Here is a 14,225-nt window from a genome sequence, read left to right on the forward strand (position 1 = left end):
GAGCTGAAGCTCCGTGTTTCTCAGCGACAGCCCAGAAACCTGTCTGATCTAGAGAAGATCTGTGTGGAGGATTGGGCCAAAATCCCTCCTGCAGTGTGTGCAAACCTGGTGAAGAACTACAGGAAACGTTTGACCTCTGTAATTGCAAACAAAGGCTACTGTACTTTCTCATGTGTTCAAATACTTACTCACAGCTGAATCATGAAAAAAATCATATATTGTGATTTCTGGATTTTTCTTTTTTGATTATCTCTCTCACAGTGGACATACACCTACAATGAAAATTTCAGACCCCTCCATGATTTCTAAGTGGGAGAACTTTCAATATAGCAGGGTGTTCAAATGCTTATTTCCTTCACTGTACAATACTAGAGGCATATACAGTCGCTACCTGTTAATATCAGGAAAGAGTTAAGTGTCAAGTTGATATGTATATCACATTGCTTAACAAATACCGTGAATATGTCACGTTGTAGTTGTACACTGGAGTTGTATATCATGGCCAGTGTACTTACCATACACCGTATCTGTAATTGGCTACATTTTGAGTTGAGAATTGGCGATGGAATAATTGATCAGGAGGGCCATAAATTGGGAAAAAATTTACCAAGGTAATATTTATGTTTCCCACTTCATTTTCATCTTCATTTTAGTTTAGTTACCCTGGTTTAAGCTAATAAGTGCACAGCCACAATGGTTCTGTGTTATGTCACATCCTAAACTAGGAGCTTCTCAAGAGAAGTTGCACGACAGGCTCCTTATGCAGTTGTTCATTAAAGCGTTATGTTTTATGTGCTAGAGGAACGAAGATTAGCCAAAGTAAAACAGAATATATGTGCATGAGAGAGGTGGAGGGGGAAGAATGAGGCGACAGGGAGAAGAGATTGCGAGGGTGGACGACTTCAAATATTTAGGGTCAACAATCCAGAGCAATGGTGTGTGTGGTAAGGAAGTGAAGAAATGGGTCCAAGCAGGTTGGAACTGCTGGCGAAAGGTGTCTGATGTGTTATGTGACAGAAGAGTCTCTGCTAGGATAAAGGGCAAAGTTTATAAAAAAGTGGTGAGGCTGGCCATGATGTACAGATTAGAGACGGTGGCACTGAAGAAACAGGAAGCAGAACTGGAGGTAGCAGAAATGAAGATGTTGAGGTTCTCGCTCGCTGTGAGCAGGTTGGATAGGATTAGAAATGAGCTAATTAGAGGGACAGCCAAAGTTGGATGTTTTGGAGACAATATTCGAGAGACCAGACTTCGATGGGTTGGACATGTCCAGAGGCGAGAGAGTGAGTATATTGGTAGAAGGGTGTTGAGAATGGAGCTGCCAGGCAAAGGAGCGAGAGGAAGACCAAAGAGAAGGTTGATGGATGTTGTGAGGGAAGACATGAGGACAATGGGTGTTAGAGGGGAAGATGCATGAGATAGGCTTGGTTGGAAAAAGATGACACGCTGTGGCGATGCCTAACGCGACAAGCTGAAAGGAAAAGAACTAGTTTTATGTGCTGTTTAAACTGAAATTTATCATATGTGTGCAGAGATCATTTTACACTTGACTACGAGTCCCAGGATGCACGTTATCTTATCACAGGGTAGAGATATGGTATAGATATTTACTGTTATTGCTTCACGGTCTTGCGATACAGTGTTTCCTCGTTATTTGCGTGGGTTACGTTCCTTACCATCACCCCACAGATAAAAATCCTCAAGTAATGGAGGAGTATTTAAATACCTATGTATTCCATTAGATGACAGTTGTGACATTCAAGACAAGCTTCAATTGGCAATATTTACTCAATCGTTTAACTATTCTGACACCAAATGAAAAAAACTGCTTCAAGTAGCAACAACTGTCAAAAATTCACTAATTCAAGTCAGAATAAAAGAAAAATAATATTTTATTTATTATATTTTTGTTTTTGGACGTGGTTGAACTGGTAGTTTGTCTGTATGAGAGCACACACAATTTTAATTTTTTTAAATTAATGACCTGTGGTCTTGGTACTCTCTAGGATTCCTTTTCTTTGTCCTGTTGGTGTGTGACATTAACAATAAATCAGCCTGACCAAAGGCATGTGTGCGGGGAGGGAATGATGTTCATGTGTATGATATGGCTCTTTGCAGTCACATTGTAAAAAATGTGATGTCGTGATCTCTGACTGATTGCCGACCTCTGATTTCAGAAAGTTACAAATCATACTGTGAAGAATGCTATAGTACATTCATGACGAAGCATGCACACATTATTTGGGGGAATGCTTGTCTTGTCAAATTTAACTAGAAGAAGAAGATTCACCTTTATGGTCATGAACATGGATGGATGCACACAAAATGTGTTCTCTACATTCCACATTGAACACACACATGCTCACACACACATTTTCAAAAGATGTGAATATAATAATAATTATAATATTTCCATAATTCCATTCAAAAAGTACAACTTTAATTTTTTTTTTAATTTGGGGCCCACAGTTTAAACAATTAGTAACAAGTATTTGTTAATTTTTACAAAAAACACAGCTTTCTTCTTTTGGGCCATAATGTGTAAAAAAGGTGGGCGAAAATGGCACAGATATTCTTGGCACACAAACAAAGATAAGCAATATGCATGAGCTAATCAGAAATACTATGGCGCTGGGGACAAGGTGTCGTTAGGTCAAAATGGGTCGAGGACGTTGTAACCCGAGGACTGATGTAATGTGTGTTTCTGTCATAATCCTGCCGCTCCAGCCTGGGCTGTGCGGGTGTCCGCGCGGTTGCTCTGATTGGGAGGTGCACACCTGCGCCTCATGCGGGCTGATTATGCTGTGTATTTATATGACCCCGATGATGACTGGCCGGTGCCAGTTCGTTGAGCTTCATGTCCCGTTCGTGTGCTCCGGTATCCCTGATTGAACCTGTGTGTACCGACCTTCGCATTTTCTCCGACCAACCTTGTAAGCCGGACTCCTTCGTTACTTCTGCCTGCTTTGATTGTTCTCCTGTGTACTGACTCCTGCCTGTCCGCTCACCTGCTCTCTTCGCCCGACGTCCCAACTACCGCTGCTGCACCGGACTGCCTGCTCGATCCCCGACCTCGGCATATAATATACGTTTCTCCCTGAACTACCTTGCATCGTCCGAGTCCTGCATTTGGGTCCTACTCTCGTTCCGATGGGACTTGACAGAACGAACTGGCACCGGCCAGTCGTCATCGGGGTGAGATAAATACACAGCATAATCAGGCTGCATGAGGCGCAGGTGTGCACCTCCCAATCAGAGCAACCGCGCGGACACCTGCACAGCCCAGGCTGGAGCGGCAGGTTCATGACAGTTTCAATTCACCGACTTCTTAAGATGCTTAACTCCTGAAAATTATACCTGGGCCGATAGTTTGAGAGCAAGAATTTAATGTGCTTGAAAATGAGTCACATGAAAACACAAAGGTTTCTAATCATCAAACCAATTTTAATATCACTCAGAGGCAAACCCAAGAAAATACCAAATCTCAGTTTTAAATGACAATTCAATTTATAAAGGCACACAAAAAAAATCCAAACCTTTCTAACCCTCTGTAAAAATATAATTGACCCCTCTCATTGTTAAATCAAAAAGTCATTATGACTAACCACAAATTTGGAAAATTTCACAAGACACACCCAAACCTGATTACCACCATACTTGTTGAATCAAGAAATCACAAATAGAATCTGTCAGTGAACGTGAAGTAGGCTACAAGATCTCAAGACCCAATGAATTGTGCCCCGATCCAAATAAATTCAAGAACAAAGGAGGAAAAAAAGTGATTGAAACCCATCAGTCTGGAAAAAGTTACAGAGCGATTTCCAAGGCTTTGGGGCTCCAGCGAACCACTATCAGAGCCATTATCCACAAATAGAGAAAACTGGGAACAGTGGCAAACCTTCCCAGGAGTGGACGACAAACTAAAATTATTCCAAGAGAGTGACAACAACTCATTCTGGAGGTCACAAAAGAACTTTGAACACCATGTGAAGACCTGCAGGCCTCCCTGACCTCATTTACGGTCAGTGTTCTTGAGTTTATCATAACAAAGACATTGGCGAAAAATGGCATTCATGACATTCATGAGAGACTTCCCAGGCAAAAAAAAAAAACCCTGCTATCAGCAAAGAATACAAAGGCACATCTCACATTTGCAAAAACCCCTTGATGAGCTTCAAGACTTTTGGAGAAACATTCTGTGGACTGACATGTCAAAAATTGAACTTTTTAGAAGCTCTGCAGCCCCTTTCATCTGGCGTAAAATGGCACAGCATTTGATAAAAGAACATTATGCCAACAGAAAAGCATGGTGGTGGCAGTGTGATTGATGGTTTGGGGGTGCTTTGCTACCGCAGGACCAGGACAATTTGCTGTGATTGATGGAACAATGAATTCTGGTGTGTACAAGAAAATCCTGAAGGAGAACGTCCGGCCATCAGTTCGTCCCCTCAAACTCAAGTGCTCCTGGATCATGCAGCGGGACAATGATTCGAAACACACCAGTAAATCCACCTCTGTATGGCTTCCTTTTTTTTTTTTTTTTAATTAAGGTTTTGGAGTGGCCAAGTCACCGGATTTAAATCCTATTGAGATGTTGTAGATCAAGGGTCAGGAACTTACGGCTTGCGAGCCATATCTGGCTCTTTTGATGGGTGCATATGGCTCACAGAGCCCTCATAACTACATACTGTACATTTCTGTCATGCAGGCAACGCAAAGGACGCAGATACAGTTTGTCCTAGTGATGTTGCCGTAGTGTGCTGTGGCAGTCGATGTGTGCTGCAAAGAAGGGTCGGATGCAGATCAGGTCGGAACAACTAATTAAGGAAACCTTTTTGACAAACGTCACTCAAAGAAAAAAAAGATGAGTACAGGTGTTTTCAACAAGAAAGGACAGCCTTTGTGGAGAGAGAGAAGTTTCTGCTATGTGTCTAAATTCATAAATGGGGACTATGCCAAAGCATTCGTACTTGATGTTGCCAAAAAACATTTTGACAACTTCACATAAAGATAAGATAATCAAACGAATAAAAGACATGCCTTTGTCGGTGAGAACTGTTCACCATCGTACCATCATGATGACAAATCAAATTGAATAACGTTCAGGATTAATGGATGGAAGTCTCAACGGCTGCATGAAGCTTAATCTAACGACGTATGATACGGAGTATAAAGCCATCAGCAAAACCATGCAGCACCAGAAGTCCCATAATGGTAAGAAGTACTTTTGTTATCAGTGGTTAGCAACAGCGTAACAATGTTATTTAAAAGAAATCAAAGACATATTGTACTCTAAAAGTGTTGGTCTTACCTAAATGGGCAAATATACTGTATTTAGTTTTAAAATACTGTATGGCTCATTTGAAATTACATTTTAAAATATTTGGCATTTATGGGTCTCTCAGTTGAAAACATTCCAGACCCCTGGCGTAGTATGACTTTAAATGCTAGAAAATCCTCCAACATGGTGGACTTGAAACAATTGACCCCTCCATAGAAATTGCGCAATCCGCGTCACTGACCAATCAGAGGCCAGAGATCTGTATAAACCACGCCCATTGTTGGACCCGCAGTTTTCTCAGACAACGATGGATGGTCCAGTATAGCTTCTGTTGGCGTTTTATTGCGTATTTGGGTTCTTTAACAATAGATATGGTTAAGAGGTGTAGTCACGGACTTTGTAATAGTGACGACAGGTATCCTGAAAGGCTAGTTGGTGGAGTTCAATTCGTACCCTTTCCAAAATCGAAGACCCAGTACGAAAAATGTCTTTGATGGATCAAACTTTGTGTAAGACCGCATCATCAACTGAATCCATCCAAAATCAACCGGAACAGAAGACCGAGTACGAAAAATGTCTTCAATGGATCAAACTTCGTTGAAGACCGCATGATCAACTGAATCCAGCTAAAATCAACCGGAACAGATATGTTTGTACGAAGTTAAGCCGTATATTTGATTTTCAATACATGTCTCATATAAATGAATTAGCAGTTCTTCGCTTGCATAACATAGCTAAGTGTGAATGATTGACATACTTGATCTGTGTTGAGCGATATTTTGCGATGATCTGACTGCACAAACGTGACCCTTTGTTCGCGGCTAATTAGCTAAGCTAAACCGGACTAGCAGTCCTAAAAGCCTTCGACGTGCACTGAGACACCAAGACTGAAGGAAGCATGTTTGAGGACACTAAAGTAGTGATTGTCGTACTCGGTCGGGACTTACGTAGGTTCGGCACTAATTCAAGAATAATTATTGAGGGGAGCGCGTGACGTTACACAAAGAAAACGAGAGAAACAACTCATAAATCAAGCCTCGCCTTCTTTTCCTTCATACGGCGGTTCACAAACGGCTATACAGATACACATACAGATTCTGCACACCAGTGTGATATGTAACACGAAAATAGGAAACTGTCAATGACAAATTCATCTTTGGGTTATAATATATTATGTGGCTTCTTGGTCTTCCTCTGACTCTGGAAAGATCTCGAGCTAATATCAATGGTTTCTCCATCAATATGCATGTAAATACCATTGAAATACCCCTCGCTGAAATACTTGAAGCCCTGCTGTCTGCTTTTCAACGATATTTCACTGTTAGCTAAGAATGCGAATGAGAAATCAGCCGGTAAATCGGACAGTTTCGCTCTATTCTTTTCTTGATGCGCCGCCCTTTTTGCTAATTGTTTGTCTGACGTAGGCGCATGTGGCGTGGCGTGACGTCACTTCAGGAGGCGTGGTTAAGTGCCCTGTACGGAGGGGTCAATTCTCCAAAGAAGACTGGGACAGAAATTCCTCAACAGTGATGTGAAAGACTCCTCACCAATTATCACAAAAACACATGATTGCAGTTATTGCTCCCAAGGATGAAAAGTGTGTTACAATTTGAAAACCTTGTTTCTTCACTAAAACAAATGTAACGGAGGTACCACAAAAAAACAATATATAAAGCCATCAGGCACTTTAAACATCGTACTCTGAAGCAGCCAAATTGTTGAGTCCTCCAGAGTAATCAAACAGCAATTTACTACATTCAGTTAAAACATTAACGAAGATGAAAATACCTCATTAGTTTTGACATGACTCCAGTGAATCATTTAAAACCAAATAGTCCCTCTGTTCAAGGAATACACAACCTTCACAGAAATAATTAAATATCATTCAAACATCAACATTGAAGTGCCAGGCTCCAAAAACAAAATTTAATTGAATATAAATGTGCAATACATGGCAAAGGACTAAAAATCCCAGCCTTAAACATTGCGATTTTTTTCCTTTATTGATCCCATCACCAAATTGTTTAAATTGTCAACTTGTTATAGCATATAATTTTGCTTCATTTTTTGGTGAAGTATATTTGACAAATTGATAAATGAGTATATGGGTGTCCTTAGAATAACTAGGCTTCAGACGATCAGGGTTTTTGGGGCTGATCACCAATCAGCGAGTTAAAAAAAAAATAAAGATAACCGATTGGATCACAAGATGGAGTACTCACTTACTGTGTAAGGAGTATCCTCAAAAATATTCCCTAGTCAGCTATTCTTATCAGTCAAGTCAAACATTACATTACAGAAATAATGGGTGCTAAATAACTGTCATTAAATTACTTCACCCACACTGAAACCTCAGAGCATGATTCAACAGAACGCCAGCATGTTACCGTACAACCATGAGTGCAAGCAATAGCTTGCTAGGTTACATAACATTTTGTGACCTACTTGTGAGTTGTATCGTATTAAAAGTACATGACCATACATCAAGCAATCCTTGAATAAACGTCTTCTTTGAAACACTGGTGACCACCGAAACCACATGCTTTTCCCAACACAATAAAGGCGCGATCCATTGTTGTTGTTGTGGCCATGATAACAAGAGTAAGTATCCAGTCGGATTTGATTTGACAAAACCCAGATTGGCTCAAAATAAACTAGCTTTTGGATTCAAATATACTGTTTACAACGCCAATGCGGAGTAAATGTTGTTTGCAGAGCCAGTCAATCACATCATTGATTGAGTCAGGGAATTATGACATAAAAGACGATCAGCATAACATGCTAATTATTGGCCAATACTGATTAAGCTGATCAGATCGGTCTATAGTGTATATTGTGATAACTACATTTGAATGAATACAAGACCAAGAACAGTGTAGTCAGTTATTAGTGGGAAAATGATACAATTCTCATCTTTTTTGCCTGTAAACACCATCACAATGTATTTGAAATAAATTAAAGTATTTGAAATGATTCAAAATGTGTTTTAACGGTAGCATTTACGTATTTGAGGGCATTTACATCCAAATGGAATTACAGGAATGCGGGAATTACAACAGCTTGTATATGTGCCTCCCACTTTTTATGGGACCAAAGATGATGGGACAATGGGCTTCTCAGCTATTCCATTGACAGGTTGGTATGTATGGCTTCCAGTGGAACAGGTTCCCAGTTACATCAAATGTTCCTTGGCAGATAGTGCTCTTTTAGTACAGTGGATTTGGGAGATCAACAAGTAGCTAAGAAGAATGCATAGAGGGAGTCGCATGAAATAACTTGAATATATTACAAACATGATCATGGTCCCATGGTAGATTACAACCTTTACAGTGACAATAGCTACAAAGCAACAAGAAAGCAGACAAATGGTTCAGCAAGAACTCATTTTTTCCACTTTGGACTATTCTCATAAATTCTAGTTCTTTTGGAGAAAGGACACTAATAGAATATCCACGGAGTGTGGAAGTGTGTTGTTTTGACAGGTGTGGCAGGGAAAGGAAATCCTGCATTGCATTTGGGGGAATATTATGAAGTGTCTTGTGCAAACAGTGTATCGGAGATAAATAAGGTATCTATATCAATCATCTGAGAGTCTAACTGTACTCTATAGAGGGCAATTCAATACACCATATCCAAGTTCAATCAATCTACTCAATTCACCTATCCTCATTTCACATCAGTCTTTTCTCATATCAATATAAAGTAAATGTTTGAGTGAGTCACTGATGGTGTAGTGGTATATGCAGGACATGCAAACTCCACAGAGGCAGGGCTGAGATTTGAACCCCCGTTCCTCAGAAATCTGAGGCCGGTACTCCACAGCTGCGCCACCGTGCCACCTTTATTGAATTAACAATCATTAATTCATCTAGATTACAATACACAATGTTAAAGCACAACATACTACCACCAACATGATCCGCTGGCATTTCTAGCACATATATGAGAGCCGCTGATAATGTTGAATATTCTTAGAATAAAACAGTGGGCAACATGAAGAAGTAATTAATAAAATATGTTAGTAAAATATGAACAGGAAATAATTCAATAGCGTTAAACAAAACAGATAAAAACAAGTAATTAATAAATATGACACACGCACACCTCTCCTTGAAAAAATTAACTGTGGGCCTCTTATTTTCTTTAGTAGTTTTTTTTCAAGTGAGATGAATGTTAGAAGAAAGGAGAGTTTATGGCAGACACTTGTACCTGGTTGCTCCATAACATCTCCTGGATGGCAGCGATAGCAATAACTCATTCTGAATACAGAACATGAGAAAGATCTGCAATTATTCTTGATTAGTTCTGTGGAAATACCGATTTTAAGGAAGGTTGATTTTTAGACAGAGAGCTCTATTCCAGGCAGTACAATACAGACAGCGCAAGTCATTCTATATGATTGCGAGAGTGTGCTCTGTGCTTTGTGTACTGTATTTTACGTCAGGCATCTTGCTGAGCAGTTATAGTCCCCCTTGAATATGGATTTGAATGATGGATTTAGTAGCAGTTATTGTTTTCTTTTTAAAATTGAAGCCTCTCTATGTTTGTGATGAAGATCTGAGACAGATATATCCCAGGTAGTATAATACATACATTGACTCATTCACTATTTTTGGTACCATTTGTGCATTTCACATCAGGCAACTTGTAGGTCCTTAGGAAGGTTTTTTTTTTTTTAATGGTTTATTGATGTTCACAGGAAGTGTGGATTCTTTTGTGTAAGTTACTGTTTATTCCAAAACTTGTCTGCATTTGTTGTGAAAAAAATCTGACAAATATCCCAGACAGTAAAATGCAGATAGAGTAAGTCATTCCCAAGTATTGCCACTGTTTGCGCTTCGTGTATTTGAATGAAACTTGTTGGGCAACTAAGCCCTGGAAAAGACTTCGCAGAAACAATTAACATTTCAGTGATTGTATTTGTTTACACTCGGTATGGGCGAGTACAGATCCCATGTATTATTACTTGGCTGATACCAGCCTTATTCCAAGGTATTGTCTACCAATACCATGCACCAGGTGCCTAAAGACAAACAAAAGCTGATGTTGATTAATTTCTCCACAGCAGTAGCTAGCTCTGCTATTCCATTTGACACCGCAGAAAATCCCGTCTTGCTCCACCGATAATAAACCCGTGCACATGGCTGCTTTTCTCACCAGTAAGTTTCTTTCGGCTTGTCCCGTTAGGGGTTGCCACGGCGTGACATCTCAGATGTACGCTCATCTTTATTTGGCACAGTTTTTACGCCGGATGCCCTTCCTGACGCAACCCCTCTAATGGAGTAGAGGCCCCACTGAGATACGAACTCACGACCCCTGGTTTACCAAACCAATGCTGTAACCGCTGAACTATGGGGCCTCTGGCTGCTTTTCCCACCAAACTTGGAAAATATTTTAAGGTGAACGTGCTATGAATGCACCTATGGGTGCACGCGAGCATCGCCGCGACTGTCATAAATAGGAGGCGTATTTGCATGCGCTCGACATATTGGCCACACCTGAATCAAGCAATGAGGAGGATGATAGTCTAACGCTTTTCTTTTTTGGGCACGCCGTCACACTGGTGTAACCGAATTTCCTTTGACTCATTATGGCTCATTATGTTGATGACTTTTGACATAAATGTGCTCGCAGTATGTGAAGCAGCTCGGAACATGTGCTTTTGGCATCACTTCTGTACATGCTCAGTACGGTTACCTTGCATTTCCTTTTCCCGGGTGAACACTGATTGTTTTGGAGCAGGCTTGTTTTGTTAACGTTTATGAAATAAGCACATAAATTAAAGTCAAGACTACACAACATATGTGACTTCTTTCAATATCTATTTTTTCTACTAGTAACAATTTTTGTGTGTGTGATTTTTTTCGTGCTTGACTGTGCAGATTTGCGAATGGGATGGGGCACTGGCGCGAACGTGCTCGTCAAATGTGAGTGACTGATAGAGGTCCATGTGGGAAAAGAGGAAGGTCCAGGAGCTATCTTTACGGCAAATTTCACAGAAAACTTAACCAATCCCCCAACAAATACTGTGTGGACACGCCCTGGGTGCTTTGGTGCAACATGGCTCATTTCACCACACTAAAATTATTTCAAAGTAAACATGTCATGTACAGTTGAAGCCAGAAGTTTAGATACATTGTGCAAAAACACACATTTCATTTTTTGTCTCACTGTCTGAATTCAAATCAGATGAAATCTTTCCTGTTTCCGGTCAGTCAGGATCACCTAAATTATTTCATTTTGTTCAATACCACAATAACGAGAGAATTTCTTACAGAATCTTACATTTTCTTCAAGGTCAAAAGTTTACATACACAAAAAGTATTATTCCTCAAAACAGGGGTGCCCAGACTTTTTTACCCCAAGATCTACTTTTCAAGCTTCTCGCGAGCCACCGACCAAAGCAGGGGGTGATGCTCCCAAACCGTTTTAAGGTTAATGTTATGTTGTGTCCTTTATTTAAAATACAGAATTAGCTTTTTGTACACTGTATTGTCTGTGCTTTCATCCTGGATAGGCTGTGCCTGGGTGGGATTTTAAAATTACACACCATCTCATCCTGCACTTTCTACTTTGGCTTCAGACCATACCTTTCCCACTTGGAAAAGAGAGAATCTCGTCCAGTTTAACCACTATTTCTTTGATTATTCACATACTCCGACAGTCATTGCATCTTAAAACAACAGCATTTCTTTTTTAACTTTCCCCATTAATATCGAAAGTAAACATAAGCAGCATGTCTAGCTCGTCTTTGCTCTACGTTGCCCAGACTGAGTTGCAAACTAAAGAAGTGGTGGTGGATGCTGTGATAAAATACATTGATGGGCTGCATAAGTACTGTAACATTTGTAATTATGAGTGTACGTCTTTAAGAGCGGGGTTGGGGGGGCGGGTGTAAGGTAAACTAGGAAAAAGGAAGTGTGGTGGAGCAGCGGTCATTGTTAGAGCGGACAAAAACAGCGGTGGTGGACGCTGTCATTAGAAAACAGATTGATGGGCTGCGTTAAGTACTGTAACATAACATAAAAACATAATTATGAGGGTTAAGAGCAGGGGAGGGGGGTGTAAGGTAGGAAAAAGAGGGTGTGGTGGAGCAGCGGTCATTGTTAGTGTGCTTCCTAAAAGAAACCAGCTTCTTCTTTTCATTTTTTATAGTACGTATGTGAATTGCACCATTGGATTACCGGTCATTGTTAGTGTGGTGCCTAAAAGAAACCAATAGCTTCTTCTTTTCATTTTTTTACAGTATGTATGTGAATTGTGCCATTGGATGTAACAGTCATCCTTCACTCACTGGCTGACATCAAAATTTGTGGCAGATCTAAAAAGGCATATGTGAGTAAGGCAACTGACAAAACCTGACTCAGTTACACCAGTTCTGGCAGGAGGAATTCGACAGGATTCCAGCAGGGTACTGTCAGAAGCTTGTGAAAGGTTAGCCAAAACGTTTGACCAAGTTATGCAGTTCAAAGGAAATGCTACTCAATACTAAGAAAGTATAATTGAACTCAGAGAAGTATTAAATTCTCTCTTTAATTATTGGAGTATTTAACAAAATTAAATAACTTTGGTGATCCCCACTGACCTGAAACAGGAGAGGTTTAGTCTGATTTGACTTCAGACTGTGATTCAAATAATAAAATGCATTTTTGCACAGGGTATGTAAACTTCGTGCAAAGCAGAAGCTTCATCATACTTTCGTTTCCTTATTATTTTTTTTTTTACACACATTCAAGGTTCAATCAAGGCAACTGGATTCAGAATCCATACCTAAAATTTTCAAAGTGAAGACATTTTTTACATAAATGGTGAAACGTCTTCCAATAGCAAGGATAGTCCTGTTGCTTTTGATTCAACATTTGCAGATTACCATGACCTGGATGACTAAGAAGCTACACAGACATTTTTACATACTACTTTGGTAAGATAATCACGCCATTTTATACTCTCACTCGATCACTGCTTAGTATTGAAAATGGACACGTCTCTTTGCTCACTGGTAAGGAGCTATGCTATACTAAACTCTAGGGAGAACCTTCAACATGCATCTAGATGAGTTCAACTGGGCACAAGGACTTTGTGAATGCTTTCCCCTAAAGTAGAAATGGGACGATGTGTCAAGGCTGCAAGATGTCACTTCAGAACATAAGGTTGTTTTCAAGTAACGCTTGCACACAGTAAAATGTAACGCAACAGTTAATGTTACACCCTGAACATTAACACAATAACTATCAGTGGAAATTGAATTATTTGTCTGCTTGTTGTAGTGATTTTAAGGTTTACTGCCATCCTGAGATGCCTTTTGGAAATCGGAAAATTGAACCACATGCGACAACAGGCATACACACAAACAGCGTCACGGGACAAAGACCAGTTACCTTCCCGTGGTGTCCCGCGAGGGGCTCTCCTCCTGGGGAGCCTTACGAAGCCTGGTCACTTAACTCTAACTTGCGCCGTGGGAGGCACCCTTTTTCCTGTGACTTCGCTTCGATCATCAGTACCGCCTGCCAACGGGGGCTCCACAAGACCTGGTCCGGCCAGACCCGATATTCAAAGGGACTTCAAGGCTTTGTTTGCAGTTTTCTACTCAGGATTTCCCCCGCTAGCCCTGGTGGCACAGGCTGGTCACAGTGCCCCCTCTACCTCCATATCTATCACCCTGTCATCCTTTGCTGCCGACATTCTCTCATCATCTTCTTCTACTTCTTCTTCTTCTCTTCGGAGGACGACGGCACCTCCCACATGCGAGTCGAGCACTTCTGAGGACTGTCCTCAGGCGCCTCAAGAGACTCAACAACAACAAACAGTGTCACTTCAAAGTGAATACGCTGCAAAGTGCACTCAGTGCTTTCCCATAACTTGTCATAGCTAATGTGCATGTCTGTGAAAAGGAGGATTGGGGCATGAGAATCTCTATGCCTGCCTGTAGGGTTGAGCATCGAGA

At 40.6% G+C, this 14,225-nt stretch overlaps 1 protein-coding gene across 4 annotated transcripts in view; it reads right to left on the reverse strand.

The window, feature by feature from the left end:
* The window catches only part of LOC133498465 (zinc finger protein 609-like), a 157,038-nt gene that overhangs the window by 57,869 nt on the left and 84,944 nt on the right, over positions 1–14,225 (reverse strand). The window lies entirely within an intron of this gene.

The sequence above is a fragment of the Syngnathoides biaculeatus genome, chromosome 3, assembly GCF_019802595.1.
Source record: "Syngnathoides biaculeatus isolate LvHL_M chromosome 3, ASM1980259v1, whole genome shotgun sequence".
Taxonomy (NCBI): Eukaryota; Metazoa; Chordata; class Actinopteri; order Syngnathiformes; family Syngnathidae; genus Syngnathoides; species Syngnathoides biaculeatus.